The sequence below is a fragment of the Palaemon carinicauda genome, chromosome 37 (genome assembly GCF_036898095.1).
Source record: "Palaemon carinicauda isolate YSFRI2023 chromosome 37, ASM3689809v2, whole genome shotgun sequence".
NCBI lineage: Eukaryota > Metazoa > Arthropoda > Malacostraca > Decapoda > Palaemonidae > Palaemon > Palaemon carinicauda.
Window position 1 is genome coordinate 70118498 of NC_090761.1, and position 13753 is coordinate 70132250.

The 13753-nt window shown below is 45.4% G+C and overlaps 1 long non-coding RNA gene across 1 annotated transcript in view; it reads left to right on the top strand.

Moving 5' to 3' along the window:
- The window catches only part of LOC137629185 (uncharacterized), a 48987-nt gene that overhangs the window by 5167 nt on the left and 30067 nt on the right, over nucleotides 1-13753 (top strand). Inside the window, exon 2 of the long non-coding RNA XR_011041476.1 lies at nucleotides 13141-13322. This is a non-coding gene — a long non-coding RNA (uncharacterized lncRNA). The remainder of the gene's footprint in view (nucleotides 1-13140; nucleotides 13323-13753) is intronic.

Below are 13753 nucleotides of genomic sequence, written 5' to 3' on the forward strand. Positions count from 1 at the left end.
TTCTCTTCTCGGACGCATCGGACATAGGCTGGGGTGCGACATTAGACGGTCGGGAATGCTCGGGATTATGGAACTCGAGTCAAAGGACAATGCATTTCAACTGCAAGGAGCTACTGGCAGTACATCTGACCTGGAAAAGCTTCAGGTCTCTCCTTCAAGGCAAAGTGGTGGAGGTTAACTCGGACAACACCACGGCTTTGGCGTACATCTCCAAGCAAGGAGGGACCTACTCTCTGACATTGTACGAGATCGCAAGGGACCTCTTCACCTGGTCAAAAGGTCTAGACATATCACTAGTAACGAGGTTCATCCAAGACAACTTGAATGTCATGGCAGATTGTCTCAGTCGGAAGGGACAAATAATTCCAACAGAATGGACCCTCCACAAGGATGTATGCAAGAGACTTTGGGCCACCTGGGGCCAGCCAACCATAGATCTCTTCGCAACCTCGATGACCAAGAGGCTCCCAATATTTTGCTCACCAATCCCGGACCCAGCAGCAGTTTATATAGATGCCTTTCTACTAGATTGGTCACATCTAGATCTATATGCATTCCCTCCGTTCAAGATTGTCAACAAGGTACTGCAGAAGTTCGCCTCTCACGAAGGGACAAGGTTGACGCTAGTTGCTTCCCTCTGGCCCGCGAGAGAATGGTTCACCGAGGTACTTCGATGGCTAGTAGACATTCCCAGAACACTTCCCCTAAGGGTGGACCTTCTACGTCAGCCACGCGTAAAGAAGGTACACCAAGGCCTCCACGCTCTTCGTCTGACTGCCTTCAGACTATCGAAAGACTCTCGAGAGCTAGAGGCTTTTCGAAGGAGGCAGCCAGAGCGATTGCTAGAGCAAGGAGAACATCCACCCTTAGAGTCTACCAATCGAAGTGGGAAATCTTCCGAACTGGTGCAAGTCAGTATCCGTATCCTCGACCAGTACCTCTGTAACTCAAATAGCTGACTTCCTCTTATATCTGAGGAAAGAACGATCTCTTTCAGCTCCCACTATCAAGGGTTACAGAAGCATGTTGGCATCAGTCTTCCGTCACAGAGGCTTAGATCTTTCCAACAATAAAGATCTACAGGACCTCCTTAAGTCTTTTGAGACCACGAAGGAGCGTCGTTTGGTTACACCTGGTTGGAATTTAGACGTGGTACTAAGATTCCTTATGTCAGACAGGTTCGAACCGCTACAATCAGCCTCCCTGAAAGATCTCACCTTAAAGACTCTTTTCCTGGTATGCTTAGCCACAGCTAAAAGAGTCAGTGAGATTCATGCCTTCAGCAAGAACATCGGATTCTCATCCGAAACGGCTACATGTTCTACAACTTGGTTTTCTAGCCAAAAACGAGCTGCCTTCTCGGCCTTGGCCAATATCGTTCGATATTCTAAACTTATCGTATGGTTAGAAATGAACTAGAAAGAGTCTTATGTCCTGTAAGAGCTCTTAAGTTCTATTTAAAACGAACTAAACCTTTACGAGGCCCGTCTGAAGCTTTATGGTGTTCAGTTAAGAAACCATCTTTGCCTATGTCAAAGAATGCTTTATCCTATTTTATCAGACTGTTAATACGAGAAGCTCATTCCCATCTGAATGAGGAAGACCAAGCTTTGCTGAAGGTAAGGACACACGAAGTTAGAGCTGTCGCAACTTCCGTGGCCTTTAAACAAAATAGATCTCTGCAAAGTATAATTGACGCAACCTATTGGAAAAGCAAGTCAGTATTCGCGTCTTTTTATCTTAAGAATGTCCAGTCTCTTTACGAGAACTGCTACACTCTGGGACCATTCGTAGCAACGAGTGCAGTAGTGGGTGAGGGCTCAACCACTACAATTCCCTAATTCCATAACCTTTTTAATCTTTCTCTTGAAATGTTTTATTATTGTTTTTTGGGTTGTCCGGAAGGCTAAGAAGCCTTTCGCATCCTACTTGATTTGGCGGGTGGTCAAAGTCATTTCTTGAGAAGCGCCTAGATTAGAGGTTTTGATGAGGTCCTGTTGTATGGGTTGCAACCCTTGATACTTCAGATCCTAGGGGTCGCTCAGCATCCTAAGAGGATCGCGAGGCTCCGTAAGGAAGACGTACTTAAAAAGGCAGAGTAATTGTTCAAGTCGACTTCCTTACCAGGTACTTATTTATTTTATGTTTGTTATTTTGAATAACTGCTAAAATGAAATACAAAATACTTAGCTCATAATAATGTAAACAAGTAATGCTGGTCTCTACCCACCCCCCTGGGTGTGAATCAGCTTATATAATCACCGGCTAAGTTTAATATTGAAAAATGTTATTTTTATTAATAAAATAAATTTTTGAATATACTTACCCGGTGATTATATATTAAAGGACCCTCCCTTCCTCCCCAATAGAGACCCAGTGGACCGAGGAGAAAATTGGTTCTGTGTTTACATTGAGTACTGAGTACCTGCTCGACAGATGGCGCTGTTGATGTACACCCCCTACCTGCATAGCGATCGCTGGCGTATTTTGAACGTAGAGTTTTCTGTCGAGCAACAGAGTTGCAGCTTATATAATCACCGGGTAAGTATATTCAAAAATTTATTTTATTAATAAAAATAACATTTTTGGGTGAGATAGCCATGTTGTCCTGATGGCAGTTCCTTCCGACAGCTTCCTACTGTATAATATCTCTGCGAGTGATATTACAAGAGAATTACTGTCCGATATCATGGGGTTCTAACCCCCGGAACAACTATCCTGAGATATCATGTATAATCAGGGACGTATCCGTAGATAACCATAGATATCTGCACAACAAACAGACTTGACCCAGTCTAGGAATCTAAGGAGGAGGATAGGTGAGGAGCGGTTACATATCCTCTCCCTCCATAGTACTGTACTGTTCGTCTCTGATGAACTTATTCCTTTGTTCGCAGCTTACCTACGCATTCGTATTTTATCAAGTGCCCATTTTCTCAGCTTTTAGGAGTTATTCTTAGCATGGTGGCTTCCCTTTCGTCGTCAAAGTTGAGTACCCTCTTCTTTTATAGTTTGTATTAGCTGTAACTGCTTTAGATCCCCTCGGGGAGTGGTTAATTAACTTTTTTATGGCGATGATGGAGCCGGGCGCTCAGAGTCCAACTAGCCATTGGGCACCATGGTGAGTACGTGACCGCCCTTTTTTTTTTTGTGTTCTCTTAGTATTATTTCACTAGTATCACATTAGCTAACTTTATTTTAGCATTACTGTGCCTTGGGCTCTGTTTTGTGTATACTTTTACTATACTTTAATGTAGTTTAAGTTTTACTTTTATGTGTGTTGGTCCCTGCTAGCCTAGCTTAGAAAGTGGTAGTTGGCAGCGGCCATTTTACCCTTAGAGGGTTTTTTTCCTCGGTACCACTAAAGAACAATAATAAAGGAGGTTCACTTTGGGAAATTCGATTTTTTAGGTTAGGAAATATGTTAAACAAGGGGATTGAAAAAAGCTGTCTAACTTAATCACAGCCCTAGTCCTCCTTACCTACTGACCCAGGGGCGAGGGTTCACTCCTCTACAACTGCGCCTTTACCCCACGCATGATGTTAGAAAGTTCACAAACTTTATTAGTACTTGGTATTTGTTTACAAGACCGCACTCTCCATTTACTCCTAAATTATGCTGTCCTGCATTGTCCTCTTCTTGTACAGTAAATAGGAGGTTCTTTAAATGCCAGGAAAGCAAAAAATGGTAAGATCTATTGAGCAAGAAGGGAGAAACTAGTTTGTTTTCATTACTAAACAACCTGGAATTGACATCGTCTACATTGTAAACCTAACAGAATACAGCTTCTCCTCTGCCCCCCGGGGAACCCCCTTCCTGCCGGAGAGTTGAGTGGTTCTCCTGAGTAGTTTGTTTTGTCAGCTGAATTAATTAATTGTAATTTTTTTTTTTTTTGTTACAGTTTTTTGCTGTCGCTCTCCTTCTCCCGTCGATGTCGACTGGCGAAGGGAGTGCGCAGTCCTTGATATGTGTCTGTTTGCCCTTTCCTGTCTGCTGACCAAGTACTTCTCCCAAGGGAGTTTTTTTTGCATAATTTGTTTTGATATTCATCAATTAGTGATGTTGTACTTCTTCGTTCAGGTAAGACATCAGACGTAGAAGAGTAGTGCCGTTCGTTCCTGTGGAATCTGCTGTCTCTGTACCGTCACTTTTCCCTTGGCTGCGGCACCTCCTAATCAGCACCCTAACTTTGAGAAACTAGCTCCGGCTATAGTTTTAGAGGTAGCACTTGATGCAAACCTTCAACTTGAACAATCCTTGTTGATAGGAAGCAAAGAGCACTGTCCTGAGGTCCGCTTCCAGGGGTTGGACAACTTTCGCCCTTCGAGAGAGTTATCCTACCCAGGTGTTGGGCTAATCTACGTGTCTACATCTTTCACAAGGCCATCCCGTCTCTTCGGCTTCACGACTGGGGTCTATCCAGCGTCACCCCTCTATCAGACCTATTCGTTAGTTCGGATAGAATCAAGAGGGGGGGGGGGGGTCACCAAGAACACCATCTCTTCATGGTTTCGCAAAATTATAGACTACGCTCTGAATCCTGACCCTCCTCCAGCTCGAAAACCTAGAGCTTATTATGTCATGGCCAAGTGTTACAAGTGGGCGACTTTCACCGCCCGCTATCTTCAAGACGTGACCCACAGAAGACTCGATATGTGTTCAATCGGTCCTGTGGTGGCTGCACAAGTGATTTAAGAATACCTTGGGTTCCTTGTTGGACAAGTAGCCAATGGTTGAGGGCATTGGTTACCCAGGATAAGTCTGGGATGAATGAAAGTATGTCTGGCTCTTTTCCTTTTTTCATCTTCCTCTCTCTTGGGGAACAGCGCCATGGGTTCCTCTGCAAGCTGGCTTCAACCTCTGCAGGTAACCTCTGCAGGTAATAGCCATTTCCCTTGTACTGTATAACATATTATAGTTTTAATATACTTGTACACGTCCCCAATGCTTCCCTTTAGGTAAGCATTGGGAAACGTCCATGTATTATGTATAATATTTATGTATAATATTCCTATTTAAACTTGGAATATTCTTACCTAGACGTTCATGTGCTATCTCTCACAATCACTTAGATTGCTCAGGCCACTATCATACTCACTTTTTATTTCTTAGTGAGGTGTCAAGGTTCTCCTCTGATACTGTCTAATACTATACAAGGAAAACCCTGGTCAATTACTAAGTCAGTAGTCAGACTTACTACCCACCTAAAAGGTGAGTCATCCACATAAATAAAATAAGATTTGTTAGTGAAGGAACAAATGATAAATTTGGAAATAATTTGTATTTGTTCCTACACTAAATACAAACCCTCATTCTTTACTATAGGAGATATTTTAGCGCGAGCTGGAAAATACGGCAGAAAAACCTTAACAAGGTCGTTAACGACCGGGCCGGTAGTTATCCACTTGTTAGGGGTGGGGGACTGCCGGCCGGTAGCTACTGAATACCTTCAATCGAATTCTAGCCGTCGCAGTGGTAACACCGCTGCTCCTGCTTTTGTTTGACTGGCAGACTAGTCTTTCTTTAGTGTGTTTTTGATTAACTTTTAATTTTCTTTCTTTATTAGATGTGATGTCCTCTAATATGAGAAAGTGTCCCGGGATTCCCCCGAAATCTTGTGGCACATTCATATCATCACCGGAGGTGGATCCTCATTCCCTATGCCCTTCGTGTAGAGGTCATAGGTGTTCTGAAGGCTCCCCCTGCCAAGTATGTAGAGAATGGTCGCCATCGCAGTGGGATAAGTTCGTGAAGAGGAAGAAGAAGAAATCCAAGAAGGATTCGTTACCTTCAGGTTCGCCGTCGAAAGGTAAGGAGTCTCGGGCCTCTTCTTCGGCCTCTCGATCTCTTACTTCAGACTCTTCCTTGCCTCCTTCCTCCGGGGGAAAGTCAAGGAAGAGCGGCACCATTGACTTAACTCCCATTCCCCCGGGTCAGGCGGATCAAGTTGCCCCTCCCAGTGGGACATTTTCTTCCATCATCGGAAATAATTCTTTTACCGCTTCTATTCCAGATCACGTACGAGCGGTATGGCCTGCCCTTGGACTTCCTGGTTCTCCTTCGGTGGAAGTGTGGAACCAGTTCCTCACGGGCACAGTTTTACCTCAGGTCCCTTTTGTTTTGGAACCTTTGGGAGTTCCGGACCTCGCCTACACCCCGTCAGCCCAATTGGCGTCCGCTGAAGTGTCGGTAGATGTAATAACTTCAGCTCCCTCGGCGCCTACTTTGCTCTTCGCTTGCACTTCTACGAAACAACGTCGCAAGCGTGATCATCGCGATACCTCCCCCTCCTCCTCCTCCGCCTCCTCATCGTCTTCATCCTCCTCGGAGGATAGGAGGGAGAGAGAGAAGAGGAAAAGGAGAGCTCGCTCTCCTTCGCCCATACGTTCTCGTCGGAGAGAGAGGCGGCATAGGAAGAGACGTCATCGTTCTCGCTCTTCTTCTCCTTCTATCTCTTCACGAAATGTCTCGCCAAGAAGCGATAAGCGCTCTTGCCATAAATATAAGAAGAGTACTGTACATCCTCGCGCCATCGTTTTGCTTCGTGATCGTCTTCCTCTCGCGGGGGATCATCTAGGTGCTATAAGAAGAGCTCTACGATACGTTCTCGCTCTTCGTCACAAGAGAGTTCTCATAAGCACAATAAGCTCTCCCGTTGGGGCGATGTTTCATCTATTCACGCCCGGAGCGCGACCAAGGAAAGAGAGCACTCTGAGCGCGATTCCTCTCCTTCACATATTATCTTGAGGAGCTCAGATCGCTTTAGGGAAAGGAGAAAGAACACTTCTTCTCGCCGTTGTTTCTTATCAACGGAGAGAGAGCGCTCCCATCCTTCAACCTCCCGATTACGCAAGTCTCCGGACATATCCGCGCAGGGTCATTCACCTCGCCCTCGCGTTTCAGACAGAACAGCTCCCGTTCCCGTACTTACTAACGAGTTACGGAATATGAACTTCATGAGAACTTCAGAAGAAGACGCAGGGGTTCAACCCTTCTTCTCTTCGGCTGAGAACAGAGGAGAAAGGCCAGACCGCCGATCAATGCAACCTCTTATTGAGACAGTACCGTTAATTCGGTTGCCTACGCCTAAACCATCAACTTCCAGGCAAGATCAGGCTCGCACGGCGCCATTAGCCAGCGCCCAGCCTTCCCTTGGAATATCGGCTATGGAGTATGCTACTTCGCCGTTAACTTCAGACACTCGGACTTCTATCACCCTCCCTCGCGAGGAATTAGCTTGACCGGAAGATTCCTCAGAAGAACAACCATCAAAAGATTTAGAGTCCTCCTATCTGAGAGCTCTAAGAACGTTGTGTAATATCTCAGGCCTCGGAGATTTACATCTGTCACCTCGACGTACAGACGCTCCAGCTTTAGACAGACTATGTCATCCTCCACCAAACCCTAAGACCAGAATCGAAGTTCCCTGGTCTATTCACACTGCAGGCCGTCTGAGGAAGGTCTCGCAGACGGTCTCGGGGGAAACGGGTTCCTTGAAGTCTCAAGGATCCCATAAACTTCCGCAATTTCCTTTTTCGAGGCAAAAGCGTTTTTACAAGGTCAGAGACGCCAACCCTTCTCCTCTGACCCTGGATCCCCTCACAGCAAGGCTCACACCTGGCTGCTCTGCAGAGAGACTCTCTTCTCTTCCAGTCTCCTTCACTGCCTCGGCAATGAAAGCAGCGTCAATGTCCCTGCTGGAGGCATTATCCTGGTTTGACATGTGGTCAGGCACAGTCGGCTACCTAACAAGTCACGAAGACCTTTCAAACCAAAACTCCATGCAGTCCCTGCAAGAAATCCTTGCTGCTGGAGCAATAGACTTCCTAACTGCTACGCTGCAACGATGTGGGGCAACTGGATTCTCAAAAGGAGGGAATCAGTAGTCTCCAGACTTCATAGGAGCATCGGTAAGACTGAGAAGTCTGATTTGAGGAACTCGGATCTTCTGCAACCTCTCCTCTTTTCTAAGCAGGCATTCTCCTCTGCCTTAGATACTTGGAGGAAAGAGACGCAGGACACCGCGATGCAAAAGGCTGCTTCCTTTCGCCCAATGCAACAGCAGCCAACTCCACAACCCAAAGCAACAGTCGCAACTCCACTGCCAGCCAAGACCCTCAGCCGCCCCTCTTTTACACCCAAACCTATGGGCAGAGGAAAGTCGGCTCCTCCTAAGGCTAAAGGCAGAGGGAGGAACCCTAGACAGAAATAGGGTCACGGCTCCCCCCTCACAGTGCGTAGGGGGTTGCCTGCAGGGGAGTTGGAGGAGGCGGAAGGCTATGGGGGCCACCCATCAAGGTGCTTCGTTGGGGGTACCGCATCCCCTTCATTGACTCTCCTCCTCCTCTAATTCCTCCCCCGATCTCGTCCTCCCAGGTCCCTCGGGATCCCAGGAAACAGCAAGCCCTAGCTCGGGAGATCCAGAGCATGCTTCTAAAAGACGCCATTCAAGAGGTCTCCAACGCTTCCCCGGGGTTTTTCAGTCGCCTCTTTTTGGTAGAGAAAGCCTCAGGAGGTTGGAGACCAGTAATCGATCTTTCCACCTTGAACCAGTTTGTGAAGCAAACTCCATTCAAAATGGGGACAGCTGCCTCCGTGACCCAAGCGGTGCGTCCAGGAGACTTTATGGCATCTGTGGACTTAAAAGATGCATATTTTCAAGTGACGATCCATCGCACATCTCGGAAATTCCTGCGTTTTCTGGTTCAGGGTCGAATCTTCGAGTTCAAAGTCCTGTGCTTCGGCCTCTCGACCGCCCCACAGGTCTTTACGAAGGTTTTTGAACTCGTATCTTCGTGGGCTCACAAGCACGGAATTTGTCTGCAAAGATACCTGGACGATTGGCTACTCCTGGCCTCGTCCAGGGAGCTAGCTCTGGATCACCTGAAAAGACTTCTGGGCCTCTGCAAGGACCTGGGGATCCTTGTTAATGCAGATAAGTCTTGCTTGACTCCAACCCAAGTCTTAAACAATCTGGGTATGTCCATCAATACCCGGGTAGGGAGAGAGTTCCCTTCGGAAGACAGGCTTTGGAGACTGGATCAGTCCATCGCCCATCTCTTGTCTCCACTACCGTCTTCAGCCAAGTCGTGGCAGTGTCTTCTGGGCCATCTTTCCTCCCTGGAAAAACTAGTTCGGCGAAAGATCGAGAATGAGAAGTCTCCAATGGCATCTGAAGACCCATGGCTCTCAAAAGATAGATTCCCCATTCTTGGCAGTGGAGGTTCCAAGTCTGGTGTTACAAGATCTTCATTGGTGGTCGACCAGAGAGAATACCCAAAAGGGCATTCCCCTCCAAAGCCCCAGTCCGAAGTTAAAACTCTTTTCGGACGCATCGCTACGGGGCTGGGGTTCCCACCTAGGCCCGAAATTAGCATCAGGAGTTTGGTCTCCGGTAGAGCAGTCTCTCCACATAAATCACCTGGAATTATTAGCTGCCTGGAAAGGCCTAAAATTCTTTGTAGAAGATCTACACGGACGAGAGGTGGTTCTGATGAGCGACAACTCCACAGCCGTCTCGTACATCAACAAACAAGGGGGTACTCTGGCAAGAGACCTCTGTCTGCTAGCGGTCTAGATTTGCCAGTGGGCAGAAAGTCACATTTCTCTCACAGCCAGGTTTATTCCGGGCTGGAGAAACATCGTGGCGGATCAACTGAGCAGGCATCACCAACTGCTGAGTGGCGAATGGTCTTTGGATCCTCGAGTAGTGAAGACAGTGATAGCTTTGTGGGGTTTACCCACAATAGATCTGTTCGCCACCTCTCTGAATGTGAAACTTCCCCGATACGGGTCCCCAGTTCCAGACCATCAGGCAGCGATCCAGGACGCCCTTCAACACTCCTGGGACAACCTGGACGCATATGCCTTTTCACCCTTTTGCCTGCTCAGAAGGGTGATCAACAAACTCAGGACCTCCCGGAACTGCAAACTAACGCTAATAGCTTCGGCATGGCCACGCAGAGAGTGGTACGCAGACCTTCTTTCCCTGCTGGTTCAAGTGCCGAGGTTTCTACCTCCAGAACCCCTTCTGTTGACGCAGCCACACAGTGGTATCCCCCACGGGAGAATCCACTTTCTGAAGCTTCACGCCTGGAGGCTGTCCAGTCTCTCCTTAGAAGCAGAGGGTTTTCAGGGAAGCTAGCTGAGCACATGTCCAGGCACCTGCGCCAATCTTCCACAAACCTCTACCAAGCAAAATGGAGAGCGTTTGCAGCTTGGTGTAGAGGGTGAGACGTGTCTCCTCTCGATCCCTCTCTTCCATTAGTGGCAGACTTCCTGGTGTACCTCAGGGAGGAAAAACTCCTTTCAGTCTCGGCAATTAAGGGCTATCGTTCAGCCTTAAGCCTCATCTGTAGACTGGGAGGAGTTGACCTTTACACCTCAGAAGATATCACCTTGTTAATTCGAGGTTTTGAGAGATCTTGCCCCCCAGTGGAGATTAGACCACCACCTTGGGACGTGTCCCTGGTCTTACGTTCCTTGAAGGGACCACCCTATGAGCCCTTAAATACGGCCTCTGACTACTTGCTAACCCTTAAGTCCGTCTTCCTAGTAGCTCTGGCCTCGGCAAAAAGGGGTCGTGAACTTCATGGTCTATCCTACGAAGTCACCCATTCTAGAGGATGGGGAGAAGTCTCGCTCAACTTCGTGCCAGGCTTTGTGGCCAAAACTCAGAATCCTTCATCGGCCGATGAGAGGTTTAGAGAATTTCAATTTTCCAGCCTCAGTAGGGTAACACAGGATACTGACCAATTGCTACTGTGCCCAGTCAGGGCGCTAAGGAAATACCTGAAGCGCACCAGACCTTTCAGACTGCGTCTCCGTCATCTCTTCCTCAGTACCAACAAGGTAAAGAGGAGAATCTCTCGCAACACCATCTCTTTCTGGCTCAAGAAAGTTATTGCGAGAGCCATTCACGGACACCCAGAGGCAGCTCAACCCAAAGCTCATCAAGTTAGGTAAGTGGCTGCCTCACTGGCGTTTAAGAAGAATTTTTCAGTCTCCCAAGTCTTAAGAGCTGGAGTCTGGAAACGCCAATCTACATTCACCACTCACTATTTAACCGATGTGACGCATAGGTCTCTAGACACCTTTTCTATAGGGCCTATTGTGGCAGGGCAACAGGTGCTGTAGCTACCTTTACGCCTTTTCAGGGGACAGTAGCCATTGGTCGAGGATTCTGTGTTACACTAGATTTTAGAAGAACATCCATCTATCTTCTGCTCCTTTCTTCTTCCTCCCATCTGGGTATCCTAGTCTGTAACCAGTTTCAGCTGGACTCACCGATGGAAATAGGTATGAAACTCATCTGACTCCTCTCACAGGGTATAAGTTATACTCGTAGTCACAAGGATTCCCCTTTTCAAGGTCAGGGGAATCCTAGGTAGGAAAGGGTCCAAGTCATTATTCCCGACCTTCTTCATACTGAAACATTTGTTTCCACGTATTTACAAACCTTCAGTCGTGCTAAGATTATGGGGATCTACAAAGAAAAGTTAATGGGAGATTTGTTCATCAAAAGAGTCTAGTCTGAGGACTATCTTCCCTAGGAATAGGGAACCCTTCGTCCACCCTGACCTCAAGACTAAGTCTCCTATAGTAAAGAATGAGGGTTTGTATTTAGTGTAGGAACAAATGACAAACTTATAAGAGAGTTTGTATTTTTCCTAACATACAAACCCGAATTCTTTACTCAAATCTTCCCTCCGTCACCGCCCCCTAAAATAGTCCTAGCTAGAATCCGATTGAAGGTATTCAGTAGCTACCGACTGGCAGTCCCCCACCCCTAACAGGTGGATAACTACCGGCCCGGTCATTAACAACCTTGTTAAGGTTTTTCTTCCGTATTTTCCAGCTCGCGCTAGAATATCTCCTATAGTAAAGAATTCGGGTTTGTGTGTTAGGAAAAATACAAACTCTGTTATAAGTTTGTCATTTTTTCCTAACTATATAAACCTGTTGATATTTATATAAATTGTCCCGCCATCACCTGTCTCCCGATAAGTCCTACCCGCAATAAAAAAGTTACATAACTCACCGAGCTGTGAGTAGATATAGGTGGCTGGGTAACCCCCAGCCACCCCCTACCTAACCACTGTAACCCCCTACCTACCCACTACAGTGGTTAGGTAGGGTTGCCATCTCGCATTTAAAGTCTAAGGGCTACCTTCCAGCTTCGCCTAAAGAATATCCACATAAATAACTACAGGTTTGCGTACAAATTATTTCCAAATTTTGTCATATAGAAATACTATAGTATAAACTCTTATTAGAAGGGCAGCTACATATCTAATTTCTGCATAAAAACTTTTTTTTTGAGGGGGGTAAGAATTTCAGCAGCATCGTAATGGTGTACAAAGTCGGTATTTGCTAAATTGAAAGAATCCTAGTTTGCATTTCAAAAGTGTTTGGCTGTAGGTACTGTAGTGGTATCTTTTGATGGGGTCCAATAGAAGTTGGTTTATTTGAGGCAATTGATTTTGATTAATTTTAAATTCTTCATTTATCTTACATGGTGTTGGGCTATATAAATAAGGAATTAGCTAGTAAGGCAATATTTAAGGAAAATTAATTTGGAGATTCAAGTTTGAAACAGTTTATTAACAAAAACTATACTGCAGATGAGTCTAGGTTATTAATTGTGTGTTATTTAGACTAAAGGTCCTATCTCTTTCCTTAACTGGTGATCCACCGCATCAGAGTGTTGGACTCGGCAATATGAACATCAGGGTTGGCTCACAGAAATCAACGGAATTTGTATTATGAAATTTATTTCTATACTCTTATGATGTTCATATAAATGTCCATCCTCCTCCTCTCTGACTAGTGACATCAAGAGTTTAGCGATTAGTTTCAATTCCAAGACTGAAAGACAGAAGACAGTACTGTATAGCGTACCCAAAACATAGTTATCACCATTAGCTGCTAGATTGTTTCATTTCTGTACTAGAGGCCTAAGGTATTGGAAGGAAAGAAAGAAATTTTTTTTGTTTTTATGTAAATGCTGATATAAACCCAACTTTGAGAGAGAAGCAATGCGAACATCTGGTAAGTGTAAAAGTAAAAGAATTTGATTATAATTATTTTTTTATTTTGTTTGGTGAAAAAATTATATTAATTTCCAATTCTCTCCCCAGATTATAGTTCTCTCGGCAAGTTTATCACGGATGAATCTTAATGAAGAAGGTCATTAAAGCTGTATGCAAGAAATGGAAGTATGAAGTTTCAAGTAAAGCTTTCATGGACGAATTTTAACATATTTAACTTTGTTCTTGCGAGAAGATAGATAAGTACAGTATGAAAGGTTTATTCGAGAAAGGTACTGTATGGTTTTCGCATTATTTTTCTTTATCAGTATTATTTTCTGCCATAACTACATAATGAATGAGCAATATAGAGGTATGCAATGGTTGTTAGGGTAATCAAATTTTTTGACAATTTAATAAATGTTTGAAGCATTGTTAAAACAGTGCTAGTGCTATATTCAGTGCTATGATAAATTTTAAATGCATTTAAGTTATGAAGGATGGAGTACAATCAATCTATAAACACTTAATTAAAAATTATAATTGTTCCGTAACCGAAATACAAACCACGCTATTTAAATAGGGTATTACTTTCGGCGTAGCTGAATGACGAGCCATTAGATTTTTAACCAGTGTTAACTACCCCCTCGCTAGTTAGCGAGGGGGTAGGGGAGGGGTAGCTAGCTACCCTTCCCCCCTCACACACCGGTGAACTGATTCACTT